Below are 23,676 nucleotides of genomic sequence, written 5' to 3' on the forward strand. Positions count from 1 at the left end.
GGTTTGAATAAACGCATTTAAAGGAGAGTTAATCTCGCGTGACTGTAACAGCCTGTGTACTGCTTGAAATATGAAATACAGCGTCGACCTGACACAATAGCATTCACTTCGGAGCTCCATCTATCATGATTTGTTACCGCTGCCCTTATAAAGGACGACAATAGTTATCAAAAGTTTTAAAAGCACGACAAATATCGAGCTTAGTGAGTTGATTGATATGTAATACAGTGAACTTCTGCAGTATTTATATAGTAGTATATAGTAGGTATATAGTAGTAAATACGAGTAATATGGGATCTCAACGATATGGTTTTAAAGACTTTGCTTACTTGGTTGTGAACAAATAAGCCACAAAAAAGCTGTGCCTTGCTGTGCTTAATAAAAATTAACTCTTGCATAATAAACAGTATGGTTTTACTATGGGTTGCTCCACAATCGAAGCCGGTGTGAAGTTGATTTGGGACAAATTTAACTATGGGTAGCTGTAGAGGTTCAATCCATATTTGCTGCATAAGCGGGCTGTTTTTGTTGTGTTTCCCGCAGGGAGTCGGTAAGGAAAAGTTGAAATAAATATTATGATACTATCTGGTATATATTGACCAAGCAGCCTTGTTGTATGTACAAAAAATATAAACAGTTTTAAACAATTGGTGACTTTCACATGTATAACACTCGAAACAGAACTAATAAGCGTACGACCTACCAGTCTCCAGAAGATTAACCACTCCTTATATTGAAATTGTGCTCGTTTTTACAACAAACTCCCAAGCGAAATTAAAGAATTATCACTGAATAAATTCAAAGCTCTCGTTAAACGGAAATCAATAGCGCTTTTTTATAAATATGACGATTTTTTAAATAATTTGCTCCAGTTCAAACAATTTGTATGACTCAAAACTTGGCGATTAAACAGAGCGACGAACTAGTAGTAAATGTCAATTTAGAATATATTTTCTAATGACGTTCATAAGCATGCTTGTTACCTATATGAATAAAGTTATTTCTAGTTTGAGTTTTGCTTGTGACTATTATCAAGATGAATTGTAAAAAATATTTCTGGGGCAATGGCCAATTTTTTACTAAGACTATACGAAGATTATCTTTTAACCTTATTAATATTGAATTTATCAAACAAGCTACTATCAAGTGTCTAAATATAGAGTTTACGGCGCAACTTATGTCATCTGTTTGATAAGAATACGTTTAGCTTTCAAAGTGTCAGCACACTTCCCGCAAAATAAGTTAAAAAGTATTTTTAGACGAGGAATTATATCTTAACTTATAAAAACTCCCCTCAGTTTTAAATTTGCAAGTCATTAGCACAATTTAATTGACGAAGGCTCTATAATTTTGATGGATGGTGATTAAGTGCGCGTATAAGTCAAATTAACGCTTTATGTACCTTACAAGTAATGCTTATGTAACGGCTTTTAATCAGGTATCTGGTTAAAGTAATAGTTTTGTTAATTATTATCGTAACTAAAATAACTAATGAGATATAAGTCAAAACCGAGACTTGTACCCCAATTATTATGGAATATAACTACAAATTTAAGCACAGCATAATCTACAATTTATTCATCGCAGAGAAGACTATCCCTAACATATCAAGATTTTTTGCGAACAATAATAATAAGTTTCTGATATATCTATGAAGTCTTAATATTAATTTTTGAATCTTGACAAGTATCTATCACCCATAGCTAATATGAACTTTATATATTCAGTATGTGTCACTAAAATAAAATTCCACGTTTTATTTCAGACTTCAAATGCGGTCCAAAAATAGCCAAGCAATTATGCAAACCAAAATTTCAAATAGTAATATTTCACGGAGGGTCCACCTACAATAAATTAATACGGAGACCGCACACCGAATATGCCTATTTACCCGATTTTTGGTGAAAAAATTTTGCAATTCAAAAATATTGACATAACACACGTTCGTGACGAGTTTTTGCGATGAAAAATTTAATTCTATCTGAATATTCAAAACGGCCTTTCACTCTTTATTACTATCGCATTCGTTGAAATTGATCTATTTAGAACAATGAACAATCGCCTTATTTACTTCAGTGAGTTAATTGTTTCTAAAAAACCGTCTATGTTTTTCTCTGTAGGTCATTGACACCGTGTAACCTGGCTCCTACGGGTATGTAATTTTTTTGCCGTCTTGCTCGATATAATAATTCAAAACTCATACAGTCCGATGGAGCATTATCAATGGAACTACTTCTATTATTATTATTTGGGGATGGGCAGCCTTCCATCGTTTATACCGCAAGTAGAACAAGTCTTAATGAATGACGAGAAGACACTTAATACTCTTTAGATATTTATATTATTAATTTTAAAGGCCTACAAGAAGTCAAATCTAGTAATATTTACATTAAGAAATAGATTAAATCTTAACATGAAGCAAAATTGGATAAAGCTGATTCGACAAATATATTTTTATTATATTTTTTACGGTAGTGGGAAATTGATGAGTCTATTAAAAGTTTATGACGTTTCCTTATATCGCCCTCTGTGGCGATAAAAGCCTCCATGCGTGCCAGTACAAAAAACCTGTATTCAGTCAACAATTTTTATTACTAATGTCCTATTTCGCTATGATACGGATTTTTATGGTTTTTATTCCCTATTTGGTTTAAAAATAAAAATAATTAGTAATTAAAGTGAACGTTTTGACATCGAATTTGTCTTAGACGATTGATATAACTAATTATTATATAAATACATACATAACATCACAATTTTTAATTTAAATTATCTAAATATATCATTATATAAATAAAATTATGCCATGGGTACAATAAAATAACTGATAACCTTATAATTAATAATAAAAACGTCATTCAATACAAAATAAATACAAAAAGAACAATTAATCTTTTTCACTGCACAGCATTAAAAAATACTTTTAAAAAACTAAAAATATATTTTAAGACGTATTTCTATAGAGCGAAAACACGCTCTACTGAATCTAGGTCTGCTTATTGATAGACTAAATAGGTTAAATATATAAAATGGAGAAAATACTTAATTGATAAAGTTGAATTTGGCTTACATAATAATAATGATATAAAGGTGGAAAAACCAACGTGGACCAACACGCTCTGGCCTGTCTGTATCCACCGGAAGCCAACCTCCTGAACAATGTCGGTTTTTGTTCTGCCGAAGTCTTCAATTAAGTTGTTAAGAACTAAAAATACATTTATTCTTATTTCTTTTTACAAATTTAACTGAGATAGATCCCGATGAGGTAACCTGTGACAGTTCTACAATTTGTAACCTGTTATTAAACAAACATCTAATAGGATGTGGTTTATTTAATAACGTTTTTAGTTTGGACAAATTTCAAGTTTTCTTAATCTGAAAGATGTTCACAATAACTGTATGAATATAGACTTCATTGAATTGGGATCAGTTCCAAAATCATTAAATATTGAATAAACATTTCTTTCGGACACTCTTAATATCAATAATCATTTCAGTGGTTTTCAATAATAATTGTTATGTTATGCTTCCTGTAATCGACTAATAAAAACTTTGTCTAGATTTGACGAATTGACGACATTCACTAAATATAATTATACAATATATAGTTTTATTCATATGATGACTATGTTATTCCTTCGTTTCAGCCTGTTTACGTCCACAGTTGGATATATGCCTCACCCCTAAATTTACAATACGACCGATTCTCCGCGTTTTACATAAAACCTTCACCAGATCATCCATCCACCTAGTGGAAGGCAGTTCTACGCCTGGCCAACTGGTCCTCGAACTCGTATTTCAGGACTTTTTTGCCCCATCCGTTTTTCGGGTAATGTGCCCCCGTATTGGTTTACTATTTACGTATTGTATTCGCAGTAATAAAGTGTGCTTTTTCAATTTATTTTTTAAACAATTTTCTGTAGGATGTGATTATTGGCGGAGTGTTTTTGCCAGTTCTTCTAGCCGGTTCGATGCCCTTAATTTGAGAACTGACTGTAAGTTTAAATTAGGATTATTTTTTATTAATTTTCTAATTGACTTTCATATATAATTCGAATTCAATTTAGACTACATTGTGTTACCTGTATAACTAAAGTGTATTTTGATTTTAAATTAACAATGTAAATGTAAGTTTTTATTATTATTATTATAAGTAAGTAAGTGTCATATTACTGATGTATATTTGTTTTTTAAGAACATGACCTTTCCCAGAAGTGTCACAAAGCCAAGGAAATCAACATAATGAGCTCAATAAATTGCTTGTATCTCACATTTCCTTTTTAAATTCCCTTTATTATGCCCCCATCGAAAATAAGGAAAATAGAACCAAGAAAATTGAAAGAAACTCTCACCCTGTACAACGTCCTAAATACGAGAGGCGTACGAAACGTTATATCGAGATAATAAGATATAATTGCAGTGAATTAATTACTTTTTATTCTAGTTACGCTTGTCGGGATGAACATGATTTTATTTTTAACAGAGTCACGTTGAACACTTTTTTAAGAGATAGATTAACAAAGAGACAAAATTACATAAGTCATTTGACTCTTTATGTAATATTGTGTATTGGAACACTAAAACTAAGAATAAAGGATCTTTGTCCTAAACTACTCTATTAGGTGGGCTGAAAAGTTCGTTGGCTGACAAATAGATGGCGCTACTAGTATTAAATTAATAGTTTACCCTGACCTTCAAAGAACACGTATGTAAATTTTAAAACTGTCGAGATATAGTATTTCGAGTTAAGGAACTTTTTAAGAATGATACTTGTCAGCAGTCACGGTATTTGTGAGTTGAGATAAAACCTCATATATTCACTTTTAGTGTAAATCTTGTAGCCTAGAGAGGTTAATAATCACACTCGCCTATAAGACTTTAAGTATTTTTATAATAAAAAGCCTCTAAACATAGTATTATGAAGAAAACATCGTAACCGTGATAACAAACTTGGAAGTACTTTTAGTTCAACGTTTATGTTAACGTGGAATTTGTTTTACATTGCGATGTTACTGTCTCTCTCTCTCTTCAGGCAGTAGGCGATCATGTCTGAGCGTCGTGGTCAAACATCTGAAGCAAGCAATCTGTTTCCACCGGTTTCTGTCCAGCGTCCCTCTTATTACAGTGTACTGTACACAGAGGACGACTAGTCTCTCATTGGATCGGTGCTTCTGGTTGGTGATCGGTCAATGTTACTGTAAGAACATTCGTAGGCCTATTTTTTTTTAATATGTTTGATATGTAATGAGGGCAACTTGGTTTTATTTTGAAAGCATCATTATTTTACATTGTATGACTATTTAATATCTTATATAATTTTTTATAGACCTTTTTTAAAGCAAATTCATAATCTCGGTCTCACTGAGGTAATCACAAGACACGAACCCTAAAGCAGCAACAAAAAAGTATTAAACTTAAAGCAAAATCACTAAAAGTAAAAGATAACAATCTCGTCCCCGAAGTTTGACCCACTTTTGCAACTACCCTCATAATTACTAACAAGTTTCTCTTGCCTCGGTTATTGATACTTATACTTTATGTTTCTTTGCGTTTAATTGACACTTCATCTTAGAAAATCGGGAAATACGAATTATAAATAAAACCAAAATGATCAAACCTTAGGTTAAACTTACAAATAAAATAAATCAGTGGCATTACAACGTTTTGAGGGGTCTGGGCCTCAGATTTCTGTATCTGGTTCATGATCATTTGTGAATCTTCAGTGATCAGTAGGTGAACAGCCTCCTGTGCCACACACACAACACACACAAGGTGACTTTTTGGGTTTAAGGCAAGCCGGTATTCCTACCATTCGAACGAATGTTAAATGCGCACATAGAAAGAAAGTCGATTTGTGCACAGCTGGGGTTTTCGCACCTACGACCTTAGAGATAAGAGTCGCACACTGAAGCCACCAGGCCAACACTGCTCTAAAGTTATTACAACTTGCAGTTTGTATAAAAAACATATTATTTTTAAGAATATTGATATTCTTGTTGAACACAATGTTAATCGTACAAAGAGAAATAATGTACCCAAAAGATAGCACATCCAATTTTCTCATGCTCGTCTCGATTTTCTCCTCGATAGGAGTCTGCCTGTGAATGCTTTAATAAGTTTAATGCATTTCCTTTTTCTTTCGACAGCTTTTTTCGTATCTTAGAAGGCTATTTGTTAAGTCGTTTCGTGTCCCCTACATATAATAGGAAACACGGAGTGAAGCTTTTAAACGAATCAAGATGTTAGGCCCTTAAGACATTTCAATAATATACCATATCTCACTAAGATGTAGATCGCTTTATTAAAAAATTATAATTATAATAAAAACCTTTATTATATATGCTATTTAAATGAAACATAAAGCTGAAACTGCTGCTATATACTATATATAAGCAGGCCTGATGTTAAGCGAACCGTGAATAGTCACGAGAACATTGCTGGCCCTTCAAAAAGACTTTTATAACCCCAGATAGTAAACTAGTAAACTGTGATGTGTACCACAAAGAACGGTTCGGTGGCTGTCGATACACAATTTATAGTAAAATAATAAATCCTGACTACATATCTCGTTACGATGTATATCCACCAAGAAGAAAGGCACACAATTGTCTGTCGTTAGGATTTGGAGAAATTTCATTAGTTTGGAATCAAAGAGAAGTTAGACTGATACCCTTGCTTCACAATAGTTCACAAAAAACGCACAATACACTCACTATGAAGTTATAAATTGAGGACATAACTATTGACAAATATAATTAAGTATAAATCAAAATAATAATGCGTCTAACATAACCCGAGGAAAACTAAGCAGTAACTAACAAAAAAATGTGACATCCAATTTTATTAAATTAAAATTATGTATTTTGAACAGTTTTCCTTATTATTATACAAGCTGCACATGCAATCGTCTCCAACCATGATTTCGTGTGTTCGATTACTGTCTAAACAATACTTTAAAAGGGTCTCGCTCATAAAACATTTCCAGCGTCTAGTCCTTTTCGCATCGAATATTCTTCAATCAAACATTTCTTCAAAGTACTTTCATCAATTGAGAGTACATTTAAATAATACCTCTTGCTTTTTATTGAAAATAATTTCTTTGTAGATCGCGACTGCATTTAATATTTTCATTTTTGCATTTTAATGTTTTATTAAAAACAAATTTAAATTAATAATTTAATTTAGTTTCAATTTAAATGTATGATAATGAACGATAGAACAGTATTTATTTTATAAGAGTTTTTTAGTCTGTTACGTGTGCCTACAGACCGGGTGAAATATTATGCATAATGTGATAATACGCACAATCATACAAAATTATGTCTATTATAAACCCTTATCATAAACGTTGAACCAAAAGTAGTTCCAAGTTTGCTACCACGTTTTCCTACAATACAGCGTTAAGAGGCATTTTAATATAAAAATACTCAGTCGTCAGTACAGTATTAAAATACTTTGTGAGGAGTTTCCGGAGTGAATTAAGTTGTTAACCAAGTAAAATAGCAGTTTTACTTCAGAGAACTTTAAGACCTGTCATTTTCACTCAAGACCACTCTCAGAGTTGAGTACGTGCAAATACGGGTCCATAGTTTGACCCACTTATGTACGCCCCTATTAGGGACGTAAACAGTATTGTCATATTCCTGTTTTCTCCGTGATCCCTCTTTATATAAGGGACTAATATATATTCGATACGAATAGGTTATTATAGATACATGCCAGTATATGTTCACATAATTGTCCGGTTCACCTTTGTATGTTTTATCGCCGCTATAGTATATTAACTATATCTAGTAGCAAGCCGATACGATTCCACCCGTATTTCCCCGACCTCCTCCATTTCACAATTCTATGTGTTTAACACAGATTCTGCGAACCACCACTATGTAGAAACAACTGCCCACTGAAGTAGAAATACTTGTCATGTCATATCTATACGCACATGTAACATTTAAATTAGATACTCGTAGTATACATACAATATTCTTGATTGATCTAAAGCAAGTCAAATTAAATTTAGTGCCTCCAATCAAGGACAAAGCTCGTTTCCTTTAAGCAGGAGTGAATGATGAGCGCATAGTGTAACTAGCATTCATTAGAGTCTCTTTTGCCCGCGTCTTAATGGGTGATCGTTATTTTAGATTACAACAGTGATGTGCTCATTAAGATGCTAATTGGTATCGATGATTAAACCGTTTGATTATAATACTGGGTATTATTTAGATACATTTAAGCACAGTTGTATTAATGTGGCTTTGCTTAGTAAAAGGAGACATAATTTTTATATTATTTACACTCTGAGAACTTTACATGCGCAAAATTGGTGATTTGTGTCAATCAAATCTTCAATTATTTAAATAGAGAAGTCCAAAATAAAACGAACTTAATTCGACTCCAAACTTTATACATTCACTAACAATCTTAAACAACATCTTCTCAACTCAACAACATCCCTTTCCTGTGCTGAAACGGAAAATATTAATTTATTTAATGATAATTATAAAATGTTAGTGATCTGTAGAAATTATTCATATCAAGTACTGTTAACATGTCAAAGAGAAGAGACTGGCTGCCCAGAACACAGGGAATCCTTATGTGGCTAGTGAACTATCTTTTTAACTAAATATCATGTTTTACTATGTTTAATAGAGGTTATTCTTCATTTATTTCTTACATTAACAGTTGATTTTGTTTACTCTAGCATATGTGGTAAAAATAACATCGTTAAACAGAATCGACACAAGACATCACTAAGAAAGTGTCGGCGTGTAGACGATATCATACGTTAATCACAGGCGAACCACGATCGTTTAATGAGCTACTAGTTGCCTGAACTATTATTACAGGCTGGGGAAATGTACTTTGCTGAAAATTAAATACACGCTGTTCCCATCAATCTTCTTTTTCCTCCATCAAGCCTCGTATGCACTTTGTAAGACTAAAATTAAAACTAATAACATAAGTTATTAGGGATGCTACTGCCCTCCTAGGCATCCCTAAGAAGGATCAAACTAGAAAAAGAAATACTAAGGCAAGAGATGCTTAACCATTAACAGAACTAAAACTCCAAGTAACACAAAAAAATTATACAATTACCGAACTTCATCTCAAATAGACTAAAAGCTAATCTCACGGTTTATGAATTACAATGCAATACATATAGAAAATAGTAAGAAAATACATGAATTACATAAGTCACGATTGGGCAACATGTCCTATGTTTAGTGCGTTCTTCCGAACTCATTTCTGCTACAAATTTTGATTAAAGATTATAATAATAACTAACAGACCAATGTTTAGACATAGTAATGGTAACCTATAAAACAAGATGTCCATTAATATTCTAATATTAATAACTAAACTGACACATCAGATCAAAATGTCAATCAATCTTCCATTATTTATTAGAAGGCTTCAACCGCCCTTATTAACGACTAGCTGTGCTCTGCGGTGGCATCCACATTAATTGGCTCGTACCAAGTTTTATAGCCTAAAGCTCTTCTAAGTAAATACACTTACAATACTTTTTAGTCAAGCAAATAATGGTATCGCAGAATTTTTGTAGATATTAATTCTTGTATGCGGTGATGTTAGTTATTTCGACGATGTAAGTGCGTGTTGTTCCCAAGAGAATGTAGTTGCGTGCTCCTATGTCACCATGCCTCCTGCTGATAGAGGGATCTTTGCCAATCTGATACAAATATTTGTTTTTAATTTATTTTATTACTTAAGATGTCATGTGGAACATGGTTGCAACTCCTTACTAACGTTGTGTAAAACAAAAACCTTGGCGATTAAAAAGAGTGGCGGAGAGTTTATTTCCAGTTCTTCTCTTCTGTTTTACGCTCTTGATTTGAGAACTGGCAGTAAATGTAAAATTAGAAGCATTTAATGTATATTTCTTTTTTTGACGTTCATAAGTGTACATTTTGTTACCTATATGAATAAATGATTTTTGACTTCTATAGAACTGTAGTTCAACACTTTGCTCTACTGACAATAGAGTAAATAAGTTGGTGACTAGCCTCCTGTGCCTAACACGCGCATAAACTTTTTGGGTTGCCTTGGACACAAAAAGTTTACGGCGCGTGTCCAAAGTCCATTGGTGCACAGCCGAGAATTGTCGTCCTATATCCATAATCGTCCTAACTAAAACTGTATAAGTCAGAATTAGTTTGTAAGTGGGCGGTTTGCAAAATGCCCAAGTTTCCGGGTGGAAACAATTTGTCGGCAACATATTGTGTAACAAGAGCACTAATGTGTAACTTTGTTTTGATATTGTTAATCTGTTTCTTGATTAGGGGTTAGGTGTGCTAATTAGTTAATTACATATTGGGAAACCTTGTACCGAAAATTAAACTGGAAAATAATACAAAACATTGTCGTGGGTTCATAGATATTGTGCCGTCTCGACCACGTTCTTTTGAGGCTTTCCACATAGGCACGATATATTAAAGTAGTGGTATAGACACGGTACGGGGGTCCAACACAACGATGGACAACGAGGCATCTATTTCCAAACTAAGCTTTGCCTATTTTGCTATTGAATTATTAAGGTTCTGTTAGCCAATAAACTAATTAGTTAATTTATAATGTAGAAGTAGAAGCGCAACAGGTTTTACTGGTTAGGGCTCTGGCGGAAAGTTACTACCAACCAGGCTCCGGAAGATAAACCTCTTCAATGGAAATTCTATTTGTTTTTACAATAAACATCCCAGCGAAATAAGAGAATGATCACTGAATAAATTCAAAACTCTTTTTAAACTTTATTTAATCAATAAATCTTTTTATAAATTTGACGATTATTTAAATGATCCTAATCCTTGAGATTGATTTGCTCCAGTTTCAATATTTATGGCTGCTCTGCCTTACAAACAATTAGTATAACTCAAAACTTTTAAAAAGAGTGGCAGATAATTTCTTGCCAGTTCTATTTGCCCGCTCTACGCCCTTGACTTGCCCACTGGTAGTATATGTAAATTTAGAATTAATTCTACAGAAAAGATGTTATACTTAAACATCTTCTCTGTTGACGTTCATAAGAGTATTTGATTACTTATATGAGTAAGGTTATTTTCAGTTTGAGTTTGAATAAAAAACAGTAATAACCTTCTGTAAATATATGTATATGTCCTATAACCTCCATATAGGGTACTCCAGATTGAGTCTCTAATGTCTGTAAATAAATTAATTTAATATTTCTCGTTAATGTAAAATACTACACACACTTGTAGTTCAATTAGTAAAGCAAATAATAAATGTATATCCGTTCCTGGAATATCTTGAAGAATAATTAAAGCGAGCGACATTTGCTATCGACATTAATTTTGGCAAATAATGGCAATTTTGATACTTATTTTCGGTTTGTAAAAAAACCAATGAAAATCAATAAACAGTTGTTACGTTAATCGACAGCAATAAGCAATGATGTTGATTAAATATACCTTATATCTATTAGGTACTTTATCTTATCACTCTGAAATCCCGGGTTAAAAATAGGCCAAAGTATTAAAATCCGCTCTAAGCGCTGAGGTGGTGTTTGATACCAGTAACGAGCCTGGGATGAGTACGTAAAGATCTACGCCTGCTATCGTGATACTGTAGCGACGGATATCCGGTCGATCAAAATATGACAGTTATGAAATTTATTACTTAGGCTTACGCAGACACTTGTGTACTATAAATATGTACATGATAAGTCTTAATAGATACAAGCCGCCGTGATCGACCCGGCATGGAGAAAATTACTGTATCTTAGGTCGTTGTAAGTATTTTACAATCATTTCTGACACCTTTTCAAGCGGCTCGTTGGTCTAGGGGTATGATTCTCGCTTTGGGTGCGAGAGGTCCCGGGTTCAAATCCCGGACGAGCCCAAATAATTTTTTACATTTTATAAGCGGCTTGGATTTGTTTTTTTAAAATTCTAATCGTTCTATATTACAATATTAAAATAGGAAATCGAGCAATACTTTTAAGGACTTACGGTGTAGCATAGTGAATTATTTTAATTAATTTTCTCTTAACTATTTGTATCATACTGCTCATGTATTCCACAAATATACTTAACTGATGCAGCCATATTATGTATCGAAATAGTTTTTGTCTGTGCATACATAGTCAAAAAAATAAAAAGCGAATGCGGGCTCGTCCGGGATTTGAACCCGGGACCTCTCGCACCCTAAGCGAAAATCATACCCCTAGACCAACGAGCCGCTTGATGTGTGAACAAAAATTTAAAAATAGTTACTTCGGTATCAACTACCGTACTTTCACTTATGACACGTGCTTATCCGTATCTTCGAAACAACCTTATGGCCATCTAAGACTTTATTCATTTATTAGCTAATATTATAGGCTTTATCCATTTTCATAAAAACAATATAAATACGGTACCCATTTGTCTCTGTCAAATGATGATTAAGTTATGATGGGAAGAGGCAAACGGCAAAGTGACAAGGCAATGTTTAATTTAGATTTTGTTGTATGATTAAACCTAAAGGCAGATTAATATCACTATATATTAATTGTACCAGGTTGCTTCTCTAAACAATTATGTAATATACCAAAATTAGCATGAATACTTGCTTTTGCAAGGTGGTAAAATTGGTTTATTATGCTATACCTACCACAGCAACCTTACTAACTTAGTTTCTCACAACACAACAACAGCATCTTGAAATATTTGAATTACTAAAAATAAAATCAGTGTCGCTACAACCTTTGAGATCTGGGCATCAGATTGAATTATTTTGGCTGATTAAGGTAGGCACAACAAAGTGATTGATAAGGAAACTTTTTGGATAAAATAGATATACCGGAATCCTTATGTTTTCCTTTACCTTACGAGCGAGTGTTAAATGAGCACATATACAGAAACCATTGGTAGAGAGTCGAGTCGAGAATTGAACCCACGATCTCATGGATTGCAGTCGCACACTGAATATACTTGGTTAACACTGTATACTGCAAAACAAAACCCTTGGCGATTAAAAAGAGTGGCGGAGAGTTTATTTCCTGTTCTTCTCTTCTGTTTTATGCTCTTGACTTGAGAACTGGCAGTAAATGTAAAATTAGAAGCGTTTAATGCATATTCCTTTTTTTCTGACGTTCATACATTGTGTTACCTATATGAATAAATGATTTATTACTTTGACTTCTGACATAAATGTAAAATCAATTAATTAATTTAGATCGATTGATTTGAGTCCCACATTAACTCTATACAACACCAATTGAGACAAAAATAATAAAAATATTGCATTTTTCTTGTCATTAACATTACTTACACAACTCCTTATTACATAAAAGTACGTGTAAAATTCCCGATTACTTTTAATTATAAACCAAGAAAATCAAAACCTTTCCTCATTAAGGCACCACTTGGTATGCTAATACCGACATAAATCATTAAAATGGCAGCCAAAGTCGTGGTTAAAAGCCATAAATAATACATAAGGAGATGCCGAAATTCAGGTTAGAAGGTGAAAGCATAAAACGTCAGGTACAGAGGTGTAATCAAGTGGAGAACGATTTATAGTTAAGAGGTTCCTTTACGAGTGGCTGACCTTTACCGGCATATTTGCTTTTGTGCGCGATTATACTTAAATAAGGAACTCAGGATACCTTCGTTATTGGATATCATTTGGATGTTGATGACTAAATTAGACATTCGTTAGTTTTATAAGCGTTTTTTAAGTTAAAATTCCCACCTACCTTCGAAGCGCACCAATACATCGATCTTGACCCAACTCCGCATACGGACTCGCCCGTCTACCATATGCCTACAGCGAATCGTATCTTATTTCCATACAATGCGCAGAGTCTATGAGGCCTTGGAGAAACTGATCGTGGTTGGTAACACAGAAGGCACGTGGCCGTTCACCAACCAGATGTACTGATTAAGTTAAAGACTTGTCGTCCTCAAAACTCTACACTGTCATAGGAGACGCGCTGGAGCGAAACCGGTGGAAACATATAGTCCGCTCCAGACGCTTTCTTGCTGACCACGACGCTCAGACATGAGCTGCCGATTAAGGAGAGAGAGAGACCTTCCTATGAAAATATACTCTGGTAACCGCCTTGCTTTAAAGCTATTAAAACAGTTGAATGTCAAACATCCTATGTATATAGGTGGTATGTATTTAAGAGAACTAAAAATGCCCCCCGGGGTTCTATTGGCGTAGATACCGATCTCATGGTGGTTGAACATAGACTATGTTACACTATAGAAATATTTTTGTTATTATAAAAGTTTTATTTTACTTAATTTTTAATAACTTCCTTTCAGATTATTAGATACACACTTGCAGTCATAATCTATATAGATTTTACTTTACAATGAATATATAGAGTCGAAGTAAATAGGGTATTTAAGGCTCAAAAGTATTGGAGCAATTTGAGAAGCATAGTGTCTTGATAGTTGCGACGCACCTTCATTTAAGAAGCTGAAAATGTTATGTCTTCCCTGTATTTATATTTTAGAAATGTCCTTAACGTTGTCTTTTTTAAGTCGAAGTAAGAAGTAGACATGGGGAGAAACTGGCTGTGCCATAAATCAATCTGAAACTGTTTAGGAAAAACACCTTTTCTATGGCTATTAAGGTTTACAATAATTTACCAAAAGAATTAAAAGATTTTCTGACGAGAGTCTTCAAATATCGACTTGGTGTATTAGTTTTGGAAAAAAAATATTATTCAATGATTATTTGCGTGAGACACAGTTGAAATAAATTTAATAACCTATGATATAATATGTACGTTACAAATGATATAAGGATTGACCAATTCATATGACTAATTATGTAAAATGTAACACTCCTTGAAAGACAGATTTGCGCGTCATTGTGTGTGGCAGAATATGCGAAACTACTATTGTACCATATTCTTGAAATAAATTATTATTTGATCTAATTCATTGTTAGATTCTTAACATCATTTACATAGATAATCCTTTAGTAAATTTAAAAAATATTCTACAGGTGTTGAAGAATTTTTGATTTCAAGTAGGTAATGAAAGAATTTTTTAATCAGTCCAGGAATTTTTAGCTTGATTTGTTAAAAATAAAAACAAAAAGTCAAAATGCAAAACTTTAGAGAGACATATTAGAGAAGACATTTATTTGTAGAACTTCAGCAACAAAATAATTTGATGTCCTGTAGTTCCGATTAGGGATAAGCCATCATACTATTGCCCATGGGTAAAAATTCGTAGATATTGATACGTTCTATAATACCTACTGTACAGTCACCCACGTAGTCCTGGAATGCGAGGCTGTGGCTAATCAACGTACAAAAATCCTTGGAACAGTGAGGTCGCTCCGCGAAGCCTGTGAAGTGCCCGGGACACTTCTGTGCTTCTGGAAGGAGTTAGGCTGGCTAAATTAGCCAGGGCTTCTACGCACAACGGACCGACTACGCGTCTAAGTGCGGAAATTGAGTCCACCCTACCTACCTACCTACCTACCTACCTACTGTACAATTTTTTTTTGGTTTTGTGTGAAAACATTACAAACATACACACACAAATGTTTACTCTTTATAATATTAGTATAGATATGACCTGAGAAACTGTGTGTGACTCCAGATCATATAGCTGGTATCTAGTTATGCAAATTAAACATATTAAAATATAATTTACTTTTGACGTAAATTGCTCCATAGATTCATTTTAGGAGGATTCATATTATAAAGTTGCTTGATTATACAATAGATTTAGTATTGAAGCTCTTTGTTTGAAGTTCTAGAAAATGCATTCTAACGGAATTGCTCATATAAGTAGCACTTTCGTTGAACAGCTAATGTTACTCTCGTAGGCTTATTGTAATGATGTACGACGTGATTGACACTAAGAATTTCTCAAGAGCATGCACCAGGTCTAAGTTCTGTGTTCCTCTAATTTGATGTTTAAATTTTTATTTGCGATTTTCTCTTTGATGTCGAGCGCTCGGGTCTCCGCTGTGCATGAATAGATTGATATATATATCTCGGCAATTGATACTTGCTCTCAAAAGTAAACAAAACATTGTGAGTTACAAGGCTTGTTTAGGACCCTAAAATCGAACTCTACCTTTTAAATATTTTGCTTTTTCGACTAATGAAACAGATGCATAAATGAGTCTGTCTATTGAGTGATACCATAAAACCAATTCTAGAATATACTAGACTGAAACATAACCTATAGATATTCGTCATTATCTAATTCTTTTATTAATATATGAAAACATATTTATGCTTCTTATCGTAAGTTTAGTAGGTACGTGTGAAAGTGAAAGGTGTGTGACGTAATGTTACGTCTTTACTTTCAAATTGAGCGAGTATTTCGTTGTCATAACAAGCGGCTCGTTGGTCTAGGGGTATGATTCTCGCTTTGGGTGCGAGAGGTCCCGGGTTCAAATCCCGGACGAGCCCATATAGTTTTTTATTTTTCGAAATTAACAGTGATTCGAAAAACTTATTATCTTCTTATATTGAATATTACTATATTATTTGCATGAATCGTAGTTGTTATTTTTTAATAGCCTATTCTGTCCAAATTTGTGCGCAGAAAATTCGAAATGCGTAAATAGAGCTGTGCTGCGCATTCCCTTAACCTAGTTGGTGGTAAATCTGTTAAGATAGTTAAGCATTCGAAATTGTTAACATTTTTGGAGTATGTTAAAAAAATATACGTTTTCTTTTCTACTTCGACCCATGGGTGGGAACTGTTAAATTGTGAACTGTTAAAATGCTGTCAAAGGTGTAAACAAATTTTGGAGAGATTTAGTTTAGTTAATAAAAAATAGAGTGCTCGTTAAGATATTTGTGAAAACATCAAATTAATTGGGTAATTAACTTCGGGACTTCGTGAACAACATACGGCACCAATCAGATCTGACGCTAGAGGACTTATGGCAATAGACTATAAACAAGAAACGCATTACTCTAAAATTTTCAGGTATGTCTCCAGATAAATGCTTAGTATACGGTGCTGAAAAAAAAGAGAGACGCTATACGTTGCGCTGGATAAGCTAATTATGGATTTAAATAAAAGGAGCCAAGTGTATGAGACATATAGCAAGAAATTCAATTTATTAGGGATTTGCAAGACAAAAATATCGAAAACATAGATCTGGAAAGTGTTCGTAGATTATTAACCAGATGACGTAGACGAACATTTAGTGAATGATTACAATCAGTTAAAATCTTACTTCATTCTAAGCCATAGTATTAAACCTCTTGCATTGAAATTCTTATGCAAATAAACTTGTAGTTTTCCAAATTACTATACCATCTTAGAGATGTTTTTATCTTAGTCAATTCTCCAGAATGTCATATATGGAATACAAATATAAGACAACAATGTCGAACCATCCAGTAAATCATTTGTCAGTTCTCTATAAATTGTGATTTAATGAAGGGCTTACAACGTGTTGCATTATAATTTAAATAACATAACTCCACATTTGTCAATTTCTTTTGCAATATTGTTGCTGTATTTGTATACACAAACACTAAGTCATATTAAATATTAAAATATCATATAAATATATCATATATATTAAACATATATAACTAAATGGCAATTTAGGTAGGCCCCTAAGTATGAGCAAGATTTAAAATTCTAGATTTCTAATAAGTTACATGTAATTTAAAACTCGTTTGAAATAAGAGGGGTATGTTATCGTATTAACCAAATGAATTTACACCAATACAGGGAAAAAATACATTAGAAGAACACAGTATACTGTCAGATAATACAACATTTTTAATAAATAATGATCACAATACATTATTAACCTCTCCGATTCAAATTCCGATATTCAACAATCTCAGTGACTTATCCGAGCAACGTCATTCGCAAATTGTAATTTCACACAACCGCATACATTCCGCGGTCGGCCGTGTCCCTCGCCGGACATCACCACATACCTAATAGATAGCTTTATCCTATATCTACATCCGAAAATATACTGGTACACATTGGACCTTCTGACATGGAAATGCACAATTTTGAATCATTGTTACAGAATAGCCGTATGGAAATAATCTATTTAATTATTTTTTATTGAAAATATATACATAACTAGAAAGCGAAGCTATTCAGTAAAAACTTATCTTTTTCAGAGGTTTTCGTAACATTTTCTTAGGCTTTTAAGTAAGTATTGCTTTTATTAATTGATGGGTCGTGAGGCGCCTTTGTTACAAGGAGTTCATCAGCGTTTTTGCGCGTAACATCGATTTAATACCCATTCTATCCTAGGTCCACGTGTATGCTATACACAATACTAATTAAGTAATAGATAATTACTACTTCATAATATATATAATAATGTGATGTGTAATTATCTATCACTTAATTAGTATTGTGTATAGCATAAATGGTTGAACGATATGCACGGTCACGAAACACTTATAAACGTCGGATTTTTTTATAATTACATTTTATATTCCAATTAATAAAATATAACGATGCATTTGCGGTCACAATAGAAACACAATTGTGTTTAATATGTTTATAATCATTTTAACTAATTCCCCTAAACTCAACACCTCACAGTTCATGATTATATGTCTTACCGACCTTAAAAAACCCGAAATAGTAAATTTTTTGAACCCTTAGATAAGCCAGGTTAGGTTTTGTTAGCGTTGCAACCCCACAACCCGTAGTTTTATATTACTTATAAACTCATATTTTAAACAATTAAAAGTCTTAGATAGTAAGCATACACTTAATAGTAACGTGTTAGCCTAGTACCTAGCGATTATGTAAGCTGGTTCGTTTGAAGGCCACCATTTTGCTTTCTATGTTTTTTACACTTGCTTAGAGTTAAAAACCTACAAATATAATTGATCACATAATTGATAGAGAAAATGTATAAAAGAAATAGATGCAGGAATCTGGTGCCTACCAGTTCCATCACTGGAAGGTAATATTATTTCAATTAGCAAACAATCAAATGTATGAGAGTTACAACTAATATATTTATCCAGTACCAAAATTCAATTATTTGTTATGAATTGTGGTTTATTTAAGAGTTATCGGTTTTAAATTACATTATCAGAGGGACCATAAAATATATCGAATTTATTACGCTGATAAACGTAATCCATGATTAATTTTAAGAAAATATTTTCTTTTAGAGACCTGTGTATGGAAAATTTATGCTGGTAGTGATTCGAAAATGTCGTCATTAAGAGACGTGTATAAATAAATGTAGTGTAAAGCTTTATCGCTAATAAACTGTATCTTCCAGGCAATAATATTTATACACTCAAGATCCTTCTTAATTTTTATTGCGTTCCTGTACACACTGAACGCATAATACCATTTCTCATAAATAATTTTTACTTAGTTCTAAGAAAATCGAATCTAAAAAAGTGAAAGGTAGTCGAGAAGTAGTTTTGACAGTTATTTGAACCAGTATTTCGTAAGGTGTTCAGGCGGCTCGTTGGTCTAGGGGTATGATTTTCGCTTAGGGTGCGAGAGGTCCCGGGTTCAAATCCCGGACGAGCCCCGTTACAGCTTTTTTTCCTTTTTTAATTTATGCTCTTTGTAAAGCTTGGATTATACTTTAACTCTGGCAGTCAGTGCAAATTACATTCAAGAGAGAACCACTAAACGCGTAAAATAATAATTCATTTTATTTGGAATCTCTCCAAAATACGACCGATAATGGCGTAATTAGGATCTGTTTAGTAAATAATAATTCTTGTGCCATCATCATTATATGATGTGACTTAATACACAAATTGTTTCTCATCGTAAAAAGGAGTAAAATGTTATTTCTGGAATATGAAGACATCCGCTCAATAGACAAAAATAAATCTAAATAATATATTGTTTATTGCGTTTTAATTGTTTATTTCAAATTTGGACTGGATTTGGCTGTTAGAATCTATATATAAGTAAGCATTGCGATGATATGAACATATATATTAGGTTGGGGAAAAGTCTTTTCGCATTATCGCATTACTATACTATTTGTATCAGGTTGGTTTTGGTATCATTACAAGTTTAAATTTAAAGATAAATTAACTAAACTAAATTAAAATTAGGGAAATGTGTGAGATTTATTTATTTTTCGTACTGTCAAGATAATTGGATCTGATGAAAAAATTCGATACATTTTAAAATTTTACAACAAAAAAAGTAAAAATGCAACACAAGCCACGAAAACAATATGTGATGTTTATGGATCGTGTGCAGTGTGTGTGAGAGTAGTACATATTTGGTTTCAGCGTTTTCAATCCGGAAATGTCAATGATTTGATGATAAAGATGCACGTCGCTTTGGTCGCCCTATTACGGATAAAATGGATTTTTGAAAAAGTGGAGCAAGATCGGCATATCAGTAGTTACGACGTAGGTGAAGAACTGGGAATTGACCACAAAACAGGTTTGGCCTATAGGTAAAGCTCAATATTTGGGTACCTCACGAGCTCACTGAAAGAAACCTAATGAACCATGTACTCATTTGTGATTCTTTATTACGACGTAATGAAACCGAAGGATTTTTGGAGAAGCTGATAACTGGTGATGAAAAGTGGATCACGTACGACAAGAACGTGCGAAAACGGTCGTGGCTTCACAAACTGTGGCGAAACCCGTCTTAGCTCGTAACAAGGTGATGATGTATGTGTGGTGGGATTGGAAGGGCATTATTCATTATGAGCTGTTAACCACCAGGCAGGACCATCGATTCTTAACTCTACTGCGAACAACTGATGAGATTAAAGCAAGAAGTTCAGAGAAAGCGGCCGGAGCTAATCAACAGAATGGGTGTGGTTTTTCATCATGATAACGCATAATAGACCTGACACATCTTTAGCCACTCAGCAAAAATTAAGAGAGCTTAGCAGGGAACCGTATATTCCTTGCACCATTAGATTTCCACCGGTTTCGGTCTCTTTAGAATTCTTTAGGCAGTGTCAGGTTAACATCACAAGAGGACTGCCAAGACCAATTATCGCGGTATTTGGATCAGAAGCACTCAAATTTCTATAGGAATGGGAATGGGACTAAAGTCTCTACCTTCATGATGGCAAAAAGTTATCGAACAAAGTGGTACCTACATACTTTACTTAAATGTAAATAAACTACTTTCAAAAAATGTTGTGAGTTTTCTTAAGAAATGCAAAGAAACTTTTTCCCCAACTTATTATGTATCCAACTCACTAAACCCCTTATAAATATATCGACCCAAACAATTTCAAAATGCACTTTCATTTTGAAAGTCATACATGTTATGTGAATGGGTGTATAAATAAATATTTATCCAGTTTATTTAAGTATATTTTTGAAAGATCTTGATAATAATAATGTAGGTATTATATAATCACAGTGAAGCAGAAAAAACTTAGGGCTGACTGAAAACCCCAAATAAGCTGCTAGAGTCCGACGCGAACTGGTGTATTATTTCGTCAAAACCCTTTAAAATCTAGTTTTTCAGAACAGCTGCAAGACAGCGAAAACAGGCTTTTCTTTTCGTACGAACTAAAGATTCTTCTCCTGAATGGTAAAAGTACAAAAAGAAATGAAAATATTGCGTGTATACAGGACCGTTCTCAAGTATTAAATCATTTTACACAGGGATAAAGAATATTATAAAATATAAAAAAATAAACCTTTGTGTAGCCTATTCTATATCTGTTTCATGATTGTCTGTCAGTCTAATGTAAGCATGCTATGCAAGTAGGTCTCCTCCTGTGCCTGACACACACCGTCGACTATTTGGACTTAAATCAAGCCGGTTTCCTAACTATGTTTTCCTTCAGCGTTCGAGCGAATGTTAAAGGCGCTAGGATATAAAATATTTCCCTTCTATATTTTATCTAATATATAATAAGCCAAGCCAATAAATTGTAATAAAATATAATTTAAAATCAATAAAAATAATTTAAATCTTCTCAACGTTGGAAGTGAAAAAATATAGCCTAAATATAACTGTTGCAAATTGAGATTGGTAAATAAATTGGACCTAGGCCGAAAAAGCTTTCAAATTTCTATATATAAACACGAACCTATTTGGGCCCTGGAATTATGTAGCCCCTGCTAGCAAGTATAATAAGATTCGACTCTGGCTTTTGTATCGCTGGCTTTAAGCCAAGTGCAAGGTCTTGTGTGTCGAGATAGGACACGCTTTATGAGTTATAGACCAATTAGATGCGCCATTTCTGTAATTCATGATACACCTTTAATATATCTGAATCACCTAGATTATAAGTTTTGTTAACATGTCTAAAATTCTCCTTCAAACTCAAATATGCTATTACATAAAATGTCGCTATATCTATGGACTTCATAATTTTTTTTTAAATTAATAAATTATAGAAATTTATTTAATTCTATCACACTAATATACAGTATTTACAATATGCTTAACCTACATTGTAATAATAATAATAATTAAAAATTGTTAAATACAAAATTTGAACAAATTAAAAACGTTTGGTCCCTGTGGAAGATACTGTGTGTGTCTTTAATGCTAGCAGCATTTCGTTGAGCTATGAAACCGTCAAGTTCGGGGTCAACGGTACCAGGCGCCGATTAAAAAATGCGATGCGATGCGTAATAAATCCGAAAACAAAGGTAAAGTTGCTCCAGACATCTGATATTGAAATCATCATCATACAACAACAAAACATCAGAAGAATATGAAAATATATTTACCTATTTTCAAAGTCCAAGAGACAAATTAATAAAATATAAAGGTAAATTGTGTATTTAGTGTTAATTACTAAAATAAATAATTCCGCCAGAGTTTATACGGGGATAATTAATCCGGTTTGAGGCTGCCACAATTACCGCACTACGATGGCTTGCGATGGCAACGCAGTTTCAATTTGAATGCACGATGATTCAGATTATTTCAGTTCGAAATATATCACAACGAATAGGAGAAATTGAAATAAAAATTCAATCAGCCACCGATTTTATAAATAATACAATAAATTTCTGTCCAGAACACACAGCCTGTTAGGTTAGGTCCACACAGCCTGTGTGTACGAGGACTTTGTAAATATTTATGTATAGATCACGTCTTTGACTTAAAGAACTATGTTTATATTCTTATACTTTCCTGACCTATTTGCTCCTAGATAAAGAGCTGGATGTAGCTGGATAAGACAAAAAAAAGACGTGAGCGATCGATTGATGGTGAGGTACAACTTATGCGTTGTTTATAAATCAAATCTAAATAACAATTTATAAAATCACTTAATTAAATATAAATAATCAATAGTTATTTACAATTCGCTTAGTACCTATTACGCAGTATATTTCAAAAGAACTAGCAATTATGTTTGTGTACCCGCAAATTGGTTCATTCGATTAAAATCAACATTTCCAAATATAAAAATGAATTATTAATAAAAAAATTCTTGATTAAGGCCATTTACAAACTTCAGAATTCATATTTCGTATTTTTATCGATGCGGGAGTAGAATATTAACGGAGTATGTTTACCGTGTATTTGCGGGTCCAACGATAAAACGATAATCGTTTATACAGCGGATTTTAACCGGGTTTTTGGAACTTTGGGTTTATTCAATACGCCTTCAGTTTTTCAGAGTTTCTCCTTTATTATCATATGATGTATATACATTGTCACATTGCAGCTGTACATTTTTAATTATTCAACTGACAAATCTAAGTACTATTGATTACAGTAGCTATTACGTAGTAGTAGCTACATGGAG

General features: G+C 33.2%; 1 protein-coding gene and 4 non-coding genes across 6 annotated transcripts in view; 4 read left to right on the forward strand and 1 right to left on the reverse strand.

Annotated features, from left to right (window-relative positions):
- Positions 1-23,676, forward strand: part of LOC123714267 (dopamine D2-like receptor) — an 81,099-nt gene that overhangs the window by 18,120 nt on the left and 39,303 nt on the right. The gene's annotated exons all lie outside the window — the stretch shown is intronic.
- Positions 11,803-11,874, forward strand: Trnap-ugg. Its single transcript has one exon. It is a non-coding gene; the product is annotated as a tRNA-Pro (tRNA).
- On the reverse strand, positions 12,142-12,213 carry Trnap-agg. Its single transcript has one exon. It is a non-coding gene; the product is annotated as a tRNA-Pro (tRNA).
- Trnap-ugg lies at positions 16,337-16,408 on the forward strand. The gene has a single exon. It is a non-coding gene; the product is annotated as a tRNA-Pro (tRNA).
- On the forward strand, positions 19,423-19,494 carry Trnap-agg. The gene has a single exon. It is a non-coding gene; the product is annotated as a tRNA-Pro (tRNA).

Source organism: Pieris brassicae, chromosome 1, assembly GCF_905147105.1.
Source record: "Pieris brassicae chromosome 1, ilPieBrab1.1, whole genome shotgun sequence".
NCBI lineage: Eukaryota > Metazoa > Arthropoda > Insecta > Lepidoptera > Pieridae > Pieris > Pieris brassicae.